Raw genomic sequence first — 17,205 nt, 5'->3', positions numbered from 1 at the left:
AGCAGCAGAAACTACAGATACAGCCCACACAAACACAGAGTGTGTCCACCCAGGCACAAGTGAAGGTAATGCCGCAGCAGCAGCAACTACAGATACAGCCCACACAAACACAGAGTGTGTCTACCCAGCACAAGTGCAGGTAATGCCGCAGCAGCAGCAACTACAGATACAGCCCACACAAACACAGAGTGTGTCTACCCAGCACAAGTGCAGGTAATGCCGCAGCAGCAGAAACTACAGATACAGCCCACACAAACACAGAGTGTGTCTACCCAGCACAAGTGCAGGTAATGCCGCAGCAGCAGCAACTACAGATACAGCCCACACAAACACAGAGTGTGTCTACCCAGCACAAGTGCAGGTAATGCCGCAGCAGCAGCAACTACAGATACAGCCCACACAAAAACAGAGTGTGTCCACCCAGTCACAAGTGAAGGTAATGCCGCAGCAGCAGCAACTACAGATACAGCCCACACAAACACAGAGTGTGTCCACCCAGTCACACGTGAAGGTAATGCCGCAGCAGCAGCAACTACAGATACAGCCCACACAAACACAGAGTGTGTCCACCCAGGCACAAGTGAAGGTAATGCCGCAGCAGCAGCAACTACAGATACAGCCCACACAAACACAGAGTGTGTCCACCCAGCACAAGTGCAGGTAATGCCACAGCAGCAGCAACTACAGATACAGCCCACACAAACACAGAGTGTGTCCACCCAGCACAAGTGCAGGTAATGCCGCAGCAGCAGCAACTACAGATACAGCCCACACAAACACAGAGTGTGTCTACCCAGCACAAGTGCAGGTAATGCCGCAGCAGCAGAAACTACAGATACAGCCCACACAAACACAGAGTGTGTCCACCCAGTAACAAGTGAAGGTAATGCCGCAGCAGCAGAAACTACAGATACAGTCCACACAAACACAGAGTGTGTCCACCCAAGCACAAGTGAAGGTAATGCCGCAGCAGCAGCAACTACAGATACAGCCCACACAAACACAGAGTGTGTCCACCCAGGCACAAGTGCAGGTAATGCCGCAGCAGCAGCAACTACAGATACAGCCCACACAAACACAGAGTGTGTCCACCCAGGCACAAGTGAAGGTAATGCCGCAGCAGCAGAAACTACAGATACAGCCCACACAAACACAGAGTGTGTCCACCCAGCACAAGTGAAGGTAATGCCGCAGCAGCAGAAACTACAGATACAGCCCACACTAACACAAAGTGTACCCACCCAGGCACAAGTGAAGGTAATGCCGCAGCAGCAGCAACTACAGATACAGACCACACAAACACTTAGTGTGTCCACCCAGCACAAGTGAAGGTAATGCCGCAGCAGCAGAAACTACAGATACAGCCCACACAAACACAGAGTGTGTCCACCCAGGCACAAGTGAAGGTAATGCCGCAGCAGCAGCAACTACAGATACAGCCCACACAAACACAGAGTGTACCCACCCAGGCACAAGTGAAGGTAATGCCGCAGCAGCAGCAACTACAGATACAGCCCACACAAACACAGAGTGTGTCCACCCAGGCACAAGTGAAGGTAATGCCGCAGCAGCAGCAACTACAGATACAGCCCACACAAACACAGAGTGTGTCCACCCAGTCACAAGTGAAGGTAATGCCGCAGCAGCAGCAACTACAGATACAGCTCACACAAACACAGAGTGTGTCCACCCAGTTACAAGTGAAGGTAATGCCGCAGCAGCAGCAACTACAGATACAGCCCACACAAACACAGAGTGTGTCCACCCAGTCACAAGTGAAGGTAATGCCGCAGCAGCAGAAACTACAGATACAGCCCACACAAACACAGAGTGTGTCCACCCAGTCACAAGTGAAGGTAATGCCGCAGCAGCAGAAACTACAGATACAGCCCACACAAACACAGAGTGTGTCCACCCAGTCACAAGTGAAGGTAATGCCGCAGCAGCAGAGACTACAGATACAGCCCACACAAACACAGAGTGTGTCCACCCAGGCACAAGTGAAGGTAATGCCGCAGCAGCAGCAACTACAGATACAGCCCACACAAACACAGAGTGTACCCACCCAGGCACAAGTGAAGGTAATGCCGCAGCAGCAGCAACTACAGATACAGCCCACACAAACACAGAGTGTGTCCACCCAGGCACAAGTGAAGGTAATGCCGCAGCAGCAGCAACTACAGATACAGCCCACACAAACACAGAGTGTGTCCACCCAGTCACAAGTGAAGGTAATGCCGCAGCAGCAGCAACTACAGATACAGCTCACACAAACACAGAGTGTGTCCACCCAGTTACAAGTGAAGGTAATGCCGCAGCAGCAGCAACTACAGATACAGCCCACACAAACACAGAGTGTGTCCACCCAGTCACAAGTGAAGGTAATGCCGCAGCAGCAGAAACTACAGATACAGCCCACACAAACACAGAGTGTGTCCACCCAGTCACAAGTGAAGGTAATGCCGCAGCAGCAGAAACTACAGATACAGCCCACACAAACACAGAGTGTGTCCACCCAGTCACAAGTGAAGGTAATGCCGCAGCAGCAGAGACTACAGATACAGCCCACACAAACACAGAGTGTGTCCACCCAGCACAAGTGAAGGTAATGCCGCAGCAGCAGCAACTACAGATAGAGCCCACACAAACACAGAGTGTGTCCACCCAGGCACAAGTGAAGGTAATGCCGCAGCAGCAGCAACTACAGATACAGCCCACACAAACACAAAGTGTCCACCCAGCACAAGTGCAGGTAATGCCGCAGCAGCAGCAACTACAGATACAGCCCACACAAACACAGAGTGTGTCCACCCAGCACAAGTGAAGGTAATGCCGCAGCAGCAGCAACTACAGATACAGCCCACACAAACACAGAGTGTGTCTACCCAGCACAAGTGAAGGTAATGCCGCAGCAGCAGCAGCAACTACAGATACAGCCCACACAAACACAGAGTGTGTCTACCCAGCACAAGTGAAGGTAATGCCGCAGCAGCAGCAACTACAGATACAGCCCACACAAACACAGAGTGTGTCCACCCAGCACAAGTGAAGGTAATGCCGCAGCAGCAGAAACTACAGATACAGTCCACACAAACACAGAGTGTGTCCACCCAGGCACAAGTGCAGGTAATGCCGCAGCAGCAGCAACTACAGATACAGCCCACACAAACACAGAGTGTGTCCACCCAGGCACAAGTGAAGGTAATGCCGCAGCAGCAGAAACTACAGATACAGCCCACGCAAACACAGAGTGTGTCCACCCAGCACAAGTGAAGGTAATGCCGCAGCAGCAGAAACTACAGATACAGCCCACGCAAACACAAAGTGTACCCACCCAGGCACAAGTGAAGGTAATGCCGCAGCAGCAGCAACTACAGATACAGCCCACGCAAACACAGAGTGTGTCCACCCAGCACAAGTGAAGGTAATGCCGCATCAGCAGAAACTACAGATACAGCCCACACAAACACAGAGTGTACCCACCCAGGCACAAGTGAAGGTAATGCTGCAGCAGCAGCAACTACAGATACAGCCCACACAAACACAGAGTGTGTCCACCCAGGCACAAGTGAAGGTAATGCCGCAGCAGCAGCAACTACAGATAAAGCCCACACAAACACAGAGTGTGTCCACCCAGTCACAAGTGAAGGTAATGCCGCAGCAGCAGCAACTACAGATACAGCCCACACAAACACAGAGTGTGTCCACCCAGTCACAAGTGAAGGTAATGCCGCAGCAGCAGAAACTACAGATACAGCCCACACAAACACAGAGTGTGTCCACCCAGGCACAAGTGAAGGTAATGCCGCAGCAGCAGAAACTACAGATACAGCCCACACAAACACAGAGTGTGTCCACCCAGCACAAGTGAAGGTAATGCCGCAGCAGCAGAAACTACAGATACAGCCCACACAAACACAGAGTGTGTCCACCCAGCACAAGTGAAGGTAATGCCGCAGCAGCAGAAACTACAGATACAGCCCACAAAAACACAGAGTGTGTCCACCCAGCACAAGTGAAGGTAATGCCGAAGCAGCAGAAACTACAGATACAGCCCACACAAACACAGAGTGTGTCCACCCAGGCACAAGTGAAGGTAATGCCGCAGCAGCAGCAACTACAGATACAGCCCACACAAACACAGAGTGTACCCACCCAGGCACAAGTGAAGGTAATGCCGCAGCAGCAGCAACTACAGATACAGCCCACACAAATACAGAGTGTGTCCACCCAGTCACAAGTGAAGGTAATGCCGCAGCAGCAGCAACTACAGATACAGCCCACACAAACACAGAGTGTGTCCATCCAGGCACAAGTGAAGGTAATGCCGCAGCAGCAGCAACTACAGATACAGCCCACACAAACACAGAGTGTGTCCACCCAGTCACAAGTGAAGGTAATGCCGCAGCAGCAGCAACTACAGATACAGCCCACACAAACACAGTGTGTCCACCCAGTCACACGTGAAGGTAATGCCGCAGCAGCAGCAACTACAGATACAGCCCACACAAACACAGAGTGTGTCCACCCAGGCACAAGTGAAGGTAATGCCGCAGCAGCAGCAACTACAGATACAGCCCACACAAACACAGAGTGTGTCCACCCAGCACAAGTGCAGGGAATGCCGCAGCAGCAGCAACTACAGATACAGCCCACACAAACACAGAGTGTGTCTACCCAGCACAAGTGCAGGTAATGCCGCAGCAGCAGAAACTACAGATACAGCCCACACAAACACAGAGTGTGTCCACCCAGTCACAAGTGAAGGTAATGCCGCAGCAGCAGAAACTACAGATACAGTCCACACAAACACAGAGTGTGTCCACCCAGGCACAAGTGAAGGTAATGACGCAGCAGCAGCAACTACAGATACAGCCCACACAAACACAGAGTGTACCCACCCAGGCACAAGTGAAGGTAATGCCGCAGCAGCAGCAACTACAGATACAGCCCACACAAACACAGAGCGTGTCCACCCAGCACAAGTGATGGTAATGCCGCAGCAGCAGAAACTACAGATACAGCCCACACAAACACAGAGCGTGTCCACCCAGGCACAAGTGAAGGTAATGCCGCAGCAGCAGCAACTACAGATAAAGCCCACACAAACACAGAGCGTGTCCACCCAGCACAAGTGAAGGTAATGCCGCAGCAGCAGCAACTACAGATACAGCCCACACAAACACAGAGCGTGTCCACCCAGCACAAGTGAAGGTAATGCCGCAGCAGCAGCAACTACAGACACAGCCCACACAAACACAGAGTGTGTCCACCCAGGCACAAGTGAAGGTAATGCCGCAGCAGCAGAAACTACAGATACAGCCCACACAAACACAGAGTGTGTCTACCCAGCACAAGTGCAGGTAATGCCGCAGCAGCAGCAACTACAGATACAGCCCACACAAACACAGAGTGTGTCCACCCAGGCACAAGTGCAGGTAATGCCGCAGCAGCAGCAACTACAGATACAGCCCACACAAACACAGAGTGTGTCCACCCAGGCACAAGTGGAGGTAATGCCGCAGCAGCAGAAAGTACAGATACAGCCCACACAAACACAGAGTGTGTCCACCCAGCACAAGTGAAGGTAATGCCGCAGCAGCAGCAACTACAGATACAGCCCACACAAACACAGAGTGTGTCCACCCAGCACAAGTGCAGGTAATGCCGCAGCAGCAGCAACTACAGATACAGCCCACACAAACACAGAGTGTGTCCACCCAGCACAAGTGAAGGTAATGCCGCAGCAGCAGCAACTACAGATACAGCCCACACAAACACAGAGTGTACCCACCCAGGCACAAGTGAAGGTAATGCCGCAGCAGCAGCAACTACAGATACAGCCCACACAAACACAGAGTGTGTCCACCCAGGAACAAGTGCAGGTAATGCCGCAGCAGCAACAACTACAGATACAGCCCACACAAACACAAAGTGTACCCACCCAGGCACAAGTGAAGGTAATGCCGCAGCAGCAGCAACTACAGATACAGCCCACACAAACACAGAGTGTGTCCACCCAGGCACAAGTGCAGGTAATGCCGCAGCGGCAGCAACTACAGATACAGCCCACACAAACACAGAGTGTGTCCACCCAGTCACAAGTGAAGGTAATGCCGCAGCAGCAGACACTACAGATACAGCCCACACAAACACAGAGTGTGTCCACCCAGCACAAGTGAAGGTAATGCCGCAGCAGCAGAAACTACAGATACAGCCCACACAAACACAGAGTGTGTCCACCCAGCACAAGTGAAGGTAATGCCGCAGCAGCAGCAACTACAGATACAGCCCACACAAACACAGAGTGTGTCTACCCAGGCACAAGTGAAGGTAATGCCGCAGCAGCAGAAACTACAGATACAGCCCACACAAACACAAAGTGTGTCCACCCAGGCACAAGTGAAGGTCATGCCGCAGCAGCAGCAACTACAGATACAGCCCACACAAACACAGAGTGTGTCCACCCAGGCACAAGTGCAGGTAATGCCGCAGCAGCAGCAACTACAGATACAGCCCACACAAACACAGAGTGTGTCCACCCAGGCACAAGTGGAGGTAATGCCGCAGCAGCAGAAAGTACAGATACAGCCCACACAAACACAGAGTGTGTCCACCCAGCACAAGTGAAGGTAATGCCGCAGCAGCAGCAACTACAGATACAGCCCACACAAACACAGAGTGTGTCCACCCAGCACAAGTGAAGGTAATGCCGCAGCAGCAGCAACTACAGATACAGCCCACACAAACACAGAGTGTGTCCACCCAGGCACAAGTGCAGGTAATGCCGCAGCAGCAGCAACTACAGGTACAGCCCACACAAACACAGAGTGTGTCCACCCAGCACAAGTGAAGGTAATGCCGCAGCAGCAGCAACTACAGATACAGCCCACACAAACACTACAGATACAGCCCACACAAACACAGAGTGTACCCACCCAGGCACAAGTGAAGGTAATGCCGCAGCAGCAGCAACTACAGATACAGCCCACACAAACACAGAGTGTGTCCACCCAGGCACAAGTGCAGGTAATGCCGCAGCAGCAACAACTACAGATACAGCCCACACAAACACAAAGTGTACCCACCCAGGCACAAGTGAAGGTAATGCCGCAGCAGCAGCAACTACAGATACAGCCCACACAAACACAGAGTGTGTCCACCCAGGCACAAGTGCAGGTAATGCCCCAGCAGCAGCAACTACAGATACAGCCCACACAAACACAGAGTGTGTCCACCCAGTCACAAGTGAAGGTAATGCCGCAGCAGCAGACACTACAGATACAGCCCACACAAACAAAGAGTGTGTCCACCCAGCACAAGTGAAGGTAATGCCGCAGCAGAAGAAACTACAGATACAGCCCACACAAACACAGAGTGTGTCCACCCAGCACAAGTGAAGGTAATGCCGCAGCAGCAGCAACTACAGATACAGCCCACACAAACACAGAGTGTGTCCACCCAGCACAAGTGAAGGTAATGCCGCAGCAGCAGCAACTACAGATACAGCCCACACAAACACAGAGTGTACCCACCCAGGCACAAGTGAAGGTAATGCCGCAGCAGCAGAAACTACACATACAGCCCACACAAACACAGAGTGTGTCCACCCAGCACAAGTGAAGGTAATGCCGCAGCAGCAGAAACTACAGATACAGCCCACACAAACACAGATTGTGTCCACCCAGTCACAAGTGCAGGTAATGCCGCAGCAGCAGAAACTACAGATACAGCCCACACAAACACAGAGTGTGTCCACCCAGGCACAAGTGAAGGTAATGCCGCAGCAGCAGCAACTACAGATACAGCCCACACAAACACAGAGTGTGTCTACCCAGCACAAGTGCAGGTAATGCCGCAGCAGCAGCAACTACAGATACAGCCCACACAAACACAGAGTGTGTCTACCCAGCACAAGTGCAGGTAATGCCGCAGCAGCAGAAACTACAGATACAGCCCACACAAACACAGAGTGTGTCTACCCAGCACAAGTGCAGGTAATGCCGCAGCAGCAGCAACTACAGATACAGCCCACACAAACACAGAGTGTGTCTACCCAGCACAAGTGCAGGTAATGCCGCAGCAGCAGCAACTACAGATACAGCCCACATAAAAACAGAGTGTGTCCACCCAGTCACAAGTGAAGGTAATGCCGCAGCAGCAGCAACTACAGATACAGCCCACACAAACACAGAGTGTGTCCACCCAGTCACACGTGAAGGTAATGCCGCAGCAGCAGCAACTACAGATACAGCCCACACAAACACAGAGTGTGTCCACCCAGGCACAAGTGAAGGTAATGCCGCAGCAGCAGCAACTACAGATACAGCCCACACAAACACAGAGTGTGTCCACCCAGCACAAGTGCAGGTAATGCCACAGCAGCAGCAACTACAGATACAGCCCACACAAACACAGAGTGTGTCCACCCAGCACAAGTGCAGGTAATGCCGCAGCAGCAGCAACTACAGATACAGCCCACACAAACACAGAGTGTGTTTACCCAGCACAAGTGCAGGTAATGCCGCAGCAGCAGAAACTACAGATACAGCCCACACAAACACAGAGTGTGTCCACCCAGTAACAAGTGAAGGTAATGCCGCAGCAGCAGAAACTACAGATACAGTCCACACAAACACAGAGTGTGTCCACCCAGGCACAAGTGAAGGTAATGCCGCAGCAGCAGCAACTACAGATACAGCCCACACAAACACAGAGTGTACCCACCCAGGCACAAGTGAAGGTAATGCCGCAGCAGCAGAAACTACAGATACAGCCCACACAAACTCAGAGTGTGTCCACCCAGCACAAGTGAAGGTAATGCCGCAGCAGCAGCAACTACAGATACAGCCCACACAAACACAGAGTGTGTCCACCCAGCACAAGTGAAGGTAATGCCGCAGCAGCAGCAACTACAGATACAGCCCACACAAACACAGAGTGTGTCCACCCAGGCACAAGTGAAGGTAATGCCGCAGCAGCAGCAACTACAGATACAGCCCACACAAACACAGAGTGTGTCTACCCAGCACAAGTGCAGGTAATGCCGCAGCAGCAGCAACTACAGATACAGCCCACACAAACACAGAGTGTGTCTACCCAGCACAAGTGCAGGTAATGCCGCAGCAGCAGCAACTACAGATACAGCCCACACAAACACAGAGTGTGTCCACCCAGCACAAGTGAAGGTAATGCCGCAGCAGCAGCAACTACAGATACAGCCCACACAAACACAGAGTGTGTCCACCCAGGCACAAGTGCAGGTAATGCCGCAGCAGCAGCAACTACAGATACAGCCCACACAAACACAGAGTGTGTCCACCCAGCACAAGTGAAGGTAATGCCGCAGCAGCAGCAACTACAGATACAGCCCACACAAACACAGAGTGTGTCCACCCAGGCACAAGTGCAGGTAATGCCGCAGCAGCAACAACTACAGATACAGCCCACACAAACACAAAGTGTACCCACCCAGGCACAAGTGAAGGTAATGCCGCAGCAGCAGCAACTACAGATACAGCCCACACAAACACAGAGTGTGTCCACCCAGGCACAAGTGCAGGTAATGCCGCAGCAGCAGCAACTACAGATACAGCCCACACAAACACAGAGTGTGTCCACCCAGTCACAAGTGAAGGTAATGCCGCAGCAGCAGACACTACAGATACAGCCCACACAAACACAGAGTGTGTCCACCCAGCACAAGTGAAGGTAATGCCGCAGCAGCAGAAACTACAGATACAGCCCACACAAACACAGAGTGTGTCCACCCAGCACAAGTGAAGGTCATGCCGCAGCAGCAGCAACTACAGATACAGCCCACACAAACACAGAGTGTGTCCACCCAGCACAAGTGAAGGTAATGCCGCAGCAGCAGCAACTACAGATACAGCCCACACAAACACAGAGTGTACCCACCCAGGCACAAGTGAAGGTAATGCCGCAGCAGCAGCAACTACACATACAGCCCACACAAACACAGAGTGTGTCCACCCAGCACAAGTGAAGGTAATGCCGCAGCAGCAGCAACTACAGATACAGCCCACACAAAGACAGAGTGTACCCACCCAGGCACAAGTGAAGGTAATGCCGCAGCAGCAGAAACTACAGATACAGCCCACACAAACACAGAGTGTGTCCACCCAGCACAAGTGAAGGTAATGCCGCAGCAGCAGCAACTACAGATACAGCCCACACAAACTCAGAGTGTGTCCACCCAGCACAAGTGAAGGTAATGCCGCAGCAGCAGCAACTACAGATACAGCCCACACAAACACAGAGTGTCTCCACCCAGCACAAGTGAAGGTAATGCCGCAGCAGCAGCAACTACAGATACAGCCCACACAAACACAGAGTGTGTCCACCCAGGCACAAGTGAAGGTAATGCCGCAGCAGCAGCAACTACAGATACAGCCCACACAAACACAGAGTGTGTCTACCCAGCACAAGTGCAGGTAATGCCGCAGCAGCAGCAACTACAGATACAGCCCACACAAACACAGAGTGTGTCCACCCAGGCACAAATGCAGGTAATGCCGCAGCAGCAGCAACTACAGATACAGCCCACACAAACACAGAGCGTGTCCACCCAGCACAAGTGAAGGTAATGCCGCAGCAGCAGAAACTACAGATACAGCCCACACAAACACAGAGCGTGTCCACCCAGGCACAAGTGAAGGTAATGCCGCAGCAGCAGCAACTACAGATACAGCCCACACAAACACAGAGCGTGTCCACCCAGCACAAGTGAAGGTAATGCCGCAGCAGCAGCAACTACAGATACAGCCCACACAAACACAGAGTGTGTCCACCCAGCACAAGTGAAGGTAATGCCGCAGCAGCAGCAACTACAGATACAGCCCACACAAACACATTGGGTGTCCACCCAGGCACAAGTGAAGGTAATGCCGCAGCAGCAGCAACTACAGATACAGCCCACACAAACACAGAGTGTGTCCACCCAGCACAAGTGCAGGTAATGCCGCAGCAGCAGCAACTACAGATACAGCCCACACAAACACAGAGTGTGTCCACCCAGGCACAAGTGCAGGTAATGCCGCAGCAGCAGCAACTACAGATACAGCCCACACAAACACAGAGTGTGTCCACCCAGGCACAAGTGGAGGTAATGCCGCAGCAGCAGAAAGTACAGATACAGCCCACACAAACACAGAGTGTGTCCACCCAGCACAAGTGAAGGTAATGCCGCAGCAGCAGCAACTACAGATACAGCCCACACAAACACAGAGTGTGTCCACCCAGCACAAGTGAAGGTAATGCCGCAGCAGCAGCAACTACAGATACAGCCCACACAAACACAGAGTGTGTCCACCCAGGCACAAGTGCAGGTAATGCCGCAGCAGCAGCAACTACAGATACAGCCCACACAAACACAGAGTGTGTCCACCCAGCACAAGTGAAGGTAATGCCGCAGCAGCAGCAACTACAGATACAGCCCACACAAACACTACAGATACAGCCCACACAAACACAGAGTGTACCCACCCAGGCACAAGTGAAGGTAATGCCGCAGCAGCAGCAACTACAGATACAGCCCACACAAACACAGAGTGTGTCCACCCAGGCACAAGTGCAGGTAATGCCGCAGCAGCAACAACTACAGATACAGCCCACACAAACACAAAGTGTACCCACCCAGGCACAAGTGAAGGTAATGCCGCAGCAGCAGCAACTACAGATACAGCCCACACAAACACAGAGTGTGTCCACCCAGGCACAAGTGCAGGTAATGCCGCAGCAGCAGCAACTACAGATACAGCCCACACAAACACAGAGTGTGTCCACCCAGTCACAAGTGAAGGTAATGCCGCAGCAGCAGACACTACAGATACAGCCCACACAAACACAGAGTGTGTCCACCCAGCACAAGTGAAGGTAATGCCGCAGCAGCAGAAACTACAGATACAGCCCACACAAACACAGAGTGTGTCCACCCAGCACAAGTGAAGGTAATGCCGCAGCAGCAGCAACTACAGATACAGCCCACACAAACACAGAGTGTGTCCACCCAGCACAAGTGAAGGTAATGCCGCAGCAGCAGCAACTACAGATACAGCCCACACAAACACAGAGTGTACCCACCCAGGCACAAGTGAAGGTAATGCCGCAGCAGCAGCAACTACACATACAGCCCACACAAACACAGAGTGTGTCCACCCAGCACAAGTGAAGGTAATGCCGCAGCAGCAGAAACTACAGATACAGCCCACACAAACACAGAGTGTGTCCACCCAGTCACAAGTGCAGGTAATGCCGCAGCAGCAGAAACTACAGATACAGCCCACACAAACACAGAGTGTGTCCACCCAGGCACAAGTGAAGGTAATGCCACAGCAGCAGCAACTACAGATACAGCCCACACAAACACAGAGTGTGTCTACCCAGCACAAGTGCAGGTAATGCCGCAGCAGCAGCAACTACAGATACAGCCCACACAAACACAGAGTGTGTCTACCCAGCACAAGTGCAGGTAATGCCGCAGCAGCAGAAACTACAGATACAGCCCACACAAACACAGAGTGTGTCTACCCAGCACAAGTGCAGGTAATGCCGCAGCAGCAGCAACTACAGATACAGCCCACACAAACACAGAGTGTGTCTACCCAGCACAAGTGCAGGTAATGCCGCAGCAGCAGCAACTACAGATACAGCCCACACAAAAACAGAGTGTGTCCACCCAGTCACAAGTGAAGGTAATGCCGCAGCAGCAGCAACTACAGATACAGCCCACACAAACACAGAGTGTGTCCACCCAGTCACACGTGAAGGTAATGCCGCAGCAGCAGCAACTACAGATACAGCCCACACAAACACAGAGTGTGTCCACCCAGGCACAAGTGAAGGTAATGCCGCAGCAGCAGCAACTACAGATACAGCCCACACAAACACAGAGTGTGTCCACCCAGCACAAGTGCAGGTAATGCCGCAGCAGCAGCAACTACAGATACAGCCCACACAAACACAGAGTGTGTCCACCCAGCACAAGTGCAGGTAATCCCGCAGCAGCAGCAACTACAGATACAGCCCACACAAACACACAGTGTGTTTACCCAGCACAAGTGCAGGTTATGCCGCAGCAGCAGAAACTACAGATACAGCCCACACAAACACAGAGTGTGTCCACCCAGTAACAAGTGAAGGTAATGCCGCAGCAGCAGAAACTACAGATACAGTCCACACAAACACAGAGTGTGTCCACCCAGGCACAAGTGAAGGTAATGCCGCAGCAGCAGCAACTACAGATACAGCCCACACAAACACAGAGTGTACCCACCCAGGCACAAGTGAAGGTAATGCCGCAGCAGCAGAAACTACAGATACAGCCCACACAAACACAGAGTGTGTCCACCCAGCACAAGTGAAGGTAATGCCGCAGCAACTACAGATACAGCCCACACAAACTCAGAGTGTGTCCACCCAGCACAAGTGAAGGTAATGCCGCAGCAGCAGCAACTACAGATACAGCCCACACAAACACAGAGTGTGTCCACCCAGGCACAAGTGAAGGTAATGCCGCAGCAGCAGCAACTACAGATACAGCCCACACAAACACAGAGTGTGTCTACCCAGCACAAGTGCAGGTAATGCCGCAGCAGCAGCAACTACAGATACAGCCCACACAAACACAGAGTGTGTCCACCCAAGCACAAGTGCAGGTAATGCCGCAGCAGCAGCAACTACAGATACAGCCCACACAAACACAGAGTGTGTCCACCCAGGCACAAGTGAAGGTAATGCCGCAGCAGCAGAAAGTACAGATACAGCCCACACAAACACAGAGTGTGTCCACCCAGCACAAGTGAAGGTAATGCCGCAGCAGCAGCAACTACAGATACAGCCCACACAAACACAGAGTGTGTCCACCCAGCACAAGTGAAGGTAATGGCGCAGCAGCAGCAACTACAGATACAGCCCACACAAACACAGAGTGTGTCCACCCAGGCACAAGTGCAGGTAATGCCGCAGCAGCAACAACTACAGATACAGCCCACACAAACAAAAAGTGTACCCACCCAAGCACAAGTGAAGGTAATGCCGCAGCAGCAGCAACTACAGATACAGCCCACACAAACACAGAGTGTGTCCACCCAGGCACAAGTGCAGGTAATGCCGCAGCAGCAGAAACTACAGATACAGCCCACACAAACACAAAGTGTGTCCACCCAGTCACAAGTGAAGGTAATGCCGCAGCAGCAGAAACTACAGATACAGCCCACTCAAACACAGAGTGTGTCCACCCAGCACAAGTGAAGGTAATGCCGCAGCAGCAGAAACTACAGATACAGCCCACACAAACACAGAGTGTGTCCACCCAGCACAAGTGAAGGTAATGCCGCAGCAGCAGCAACTACAGATACAGCCCACACAAACACAGAGTGTGTCCACCCAGCACAAGTGAAGGTAATGCCGCAGCAGCAGAAACTACAGATACAGCCCACACAAACACAGAGTGTGTCCACCCAGCACAAGTGAAGGTAATGCCGCAGCAGCAGAAACTACAGATACAGCCCACACAAACACAGAGTGTGTCCACCCAGTCACAAGTGCAGGTAATGCCGCAGCAGCAGAAACTACAGATACAGCCCACACAAACACAGAGTGTGTCCACCCAGCACAAGTGCAGGTAATGCCGCAGCAGCAGCAACTACAGATACAGCCCACACAAACACAGAGTGTGTCCACCCAGCACAAGTGCAGGTAATGCCGCAGCAGCAGCAACTACAGATACAGCCCACACAAACACAGAGTGTGTCCACCCAGCACAAGTGCAGGTAATGCCGCAGCAGCAGAAACTACAGATACAGCCCACACAAACACAGAGTGTGTCCACCCAGGCACAAGTGAAGGTAATGCCGCAGCAGCAGCAACTACAGATACAGCCCACACAAACACAGAGTGTGTCCACCCAGTCACAAGTGAAGGTAATGCCGCAGCAGCAGCAACTACAGATACAGCCCACACAAACACAGAGTGTGTCCACCCAGTCACAAGTGAAGGTAATGCCGCAGCAGCAGCAACTACAGATACAGCCCACACAAACACAGAGTGTGTCCACCCAGCACAAGTGAAGGTAATGCCGCAGCAGCAGAAACTACAGATACAGTCCACACAAACACAGAGTGTGTCCACCCAGGCACAAGTGCAGGTAATGCAGCAACTACAGATACAGCCCACACAAACACAGAGTGTGTCCACCCAGGCACAAGTGAAGGTAATGCCGCAGCAGCAGCAACTACAGATACAGCCCACACAAACACAGAGTGTGTCCACCCAGTCACAAGTGAAGGTAATGCCGCAGCAGCAGCAACTACAGATACAGCCCACACAAACACAGAGTGTGTCCACCCAGGCACAAGTGAAGGTAATGCCGCAGCAGCAGCAACTACAGATACAGCCCACACAAACACAGAGTGTACCCACCCAGGCACAAGTGAAGGTAATGCCGCAGCAGCAGCAACTACAGATACAGCCCACACAAACACAGAGTGTGTCCACCCAGGCACAAGTGAAGGTAATGCCGCAGCAGCAGCAACTACAGATACAGCCCACACAAACACAGAGTGTGTCCACCCAGGCACAAGTGAAGGTAATGCCGCAGCAGCAGCAACTACAGATACAGCCCACACAAACACAGCGTGTGTCCACCCAGTCACAAGTGAAGGTAATGCCGCAGCAGCAGCAACTACAGATACAGCTCACACAAACACAGAGTGTGTCCACCCAGTTACAAGTGAAGGTAATGCCGCAGCAGCAGCAACTACAGATACAGCCCACACAAACACAGAGTGTGTCCACCCAGTCACAAGTGAAGGTAATGCCGCAGCAGCAGAAACTACAGATACAGCCCACACAAACACAGAGTGTGTCCACCCAGTAACAAGTGAAGGTAATGCCGCAGCAGCAGAAACTACAGATACAGCCCACACAAACACAGAGTGTGTCCACCCAGTCACAAGTGAAGGTAATGCCGCAGCAGCAGAGACTACAGATACAGCCCACACAAACACAGAGTGTGTCCACCCAGCACAAGTGAAGGTAATGCCGCAGCAGCAGCAACTACAGATAGAGCCCACACAAACACAGAGTGTGTCCACCCAGGCACAAGTGAAGGTAATGCCGCAGCAGCAGCAACTACAGATACAGCCCACACAAACACAAAGTGTCCACCCAGCACAAGTGCAGGTAATGCCGCAGCAGCAGCAACTACAGATACAGCCCACACAAACACAGAGTGTGTCCACCCAGCACAAGTGAAGGTAATGCCGCAGCAGCAGCAACTACAGATACAGCCCACACAAACACAGAGTGTGTCTACCCAGCACAAGTGAAGGTAATGCCGCAGCAGCAGCAGCAACTACAGATACAGCCCACACAAACACAGAGTGTGTCTACCCAGCACAAGTGAAGGTAATGCCGCAGCAGCAGCAACTACAGATACAGCCCACACAAACACAAAGTGTGTCCACCCAGCACAAGTGAAGGTAATGCCGCAGCAGCAGAAACTACAGATACAGTCCACACAAACACAGAGTGTGTCCACCCAGGCACAAGTGCAGGTAATGCCGCAGCAGCAGCAACTACAGATACAGCCCACACAAACACAGAGTGTGTCCACCCAGGCACAAGTGAAGGTAATGCCGCAGCAGCAGAAACTACAGATACAGCCCACGCAAACACAGAGTGTGTCCACCCAGCACAAGTGAAGGTAATGCCGCAGCAGCAGAAACTACAGATACAGCCCACACAAACACAAAGTGTACCCACCCAGGCACAAGTGAAGGTAATGCCGCAGCAGCAGCAACTACAGATACAGCCCACACAAACACAGAGTGTGTCCACCCAGCACAAGTGAAGGTAATGCCGCATCAGCAGAAACTACAGATACAGCCCACACAAACACAGAGTGTACCCACCCAGGCACAAGTGAAGGTAATGCCGCAGCAGCAGCAACTACAGATACAGCCCACACAAACACAGAGTGTGTCCACCCAGGCACAAGTGAAGGTAATGCCGCAGCAGCAGCAACTACAGATAAAGCCCACACAAACACAGAGTGTGTCCACCCAGTCACAAGTGAAGGTAATGCCGCAGCAGCAGCAACTACAGATACAGCCCACACAAACACAGAGTGTGTCCACCCAGTCACAAGTGAAGGTAAAGCCGCAGCAGCAGAAACTACAGATA

Source organism: Ambystoma mexicanum, chromosome 7q (genome assembly GCF_040938575.1).
Source record: "Ambystoma mexicanum isolate Mex_15411 chromosome 7q, UKY_AmexF1_1, whole genome shotgun sequence".
In the NCBI taxonomy this organism is placed as follows: domain Eukaryota; kingdom Metazoa; phylum Chordata; class Amphibia; order Caudata; family Ambystomatidae; genus Ambystoma; species Ambystoma mexicanum.
Note: the sequence above shows the minus strand (reverse complement) of the source record.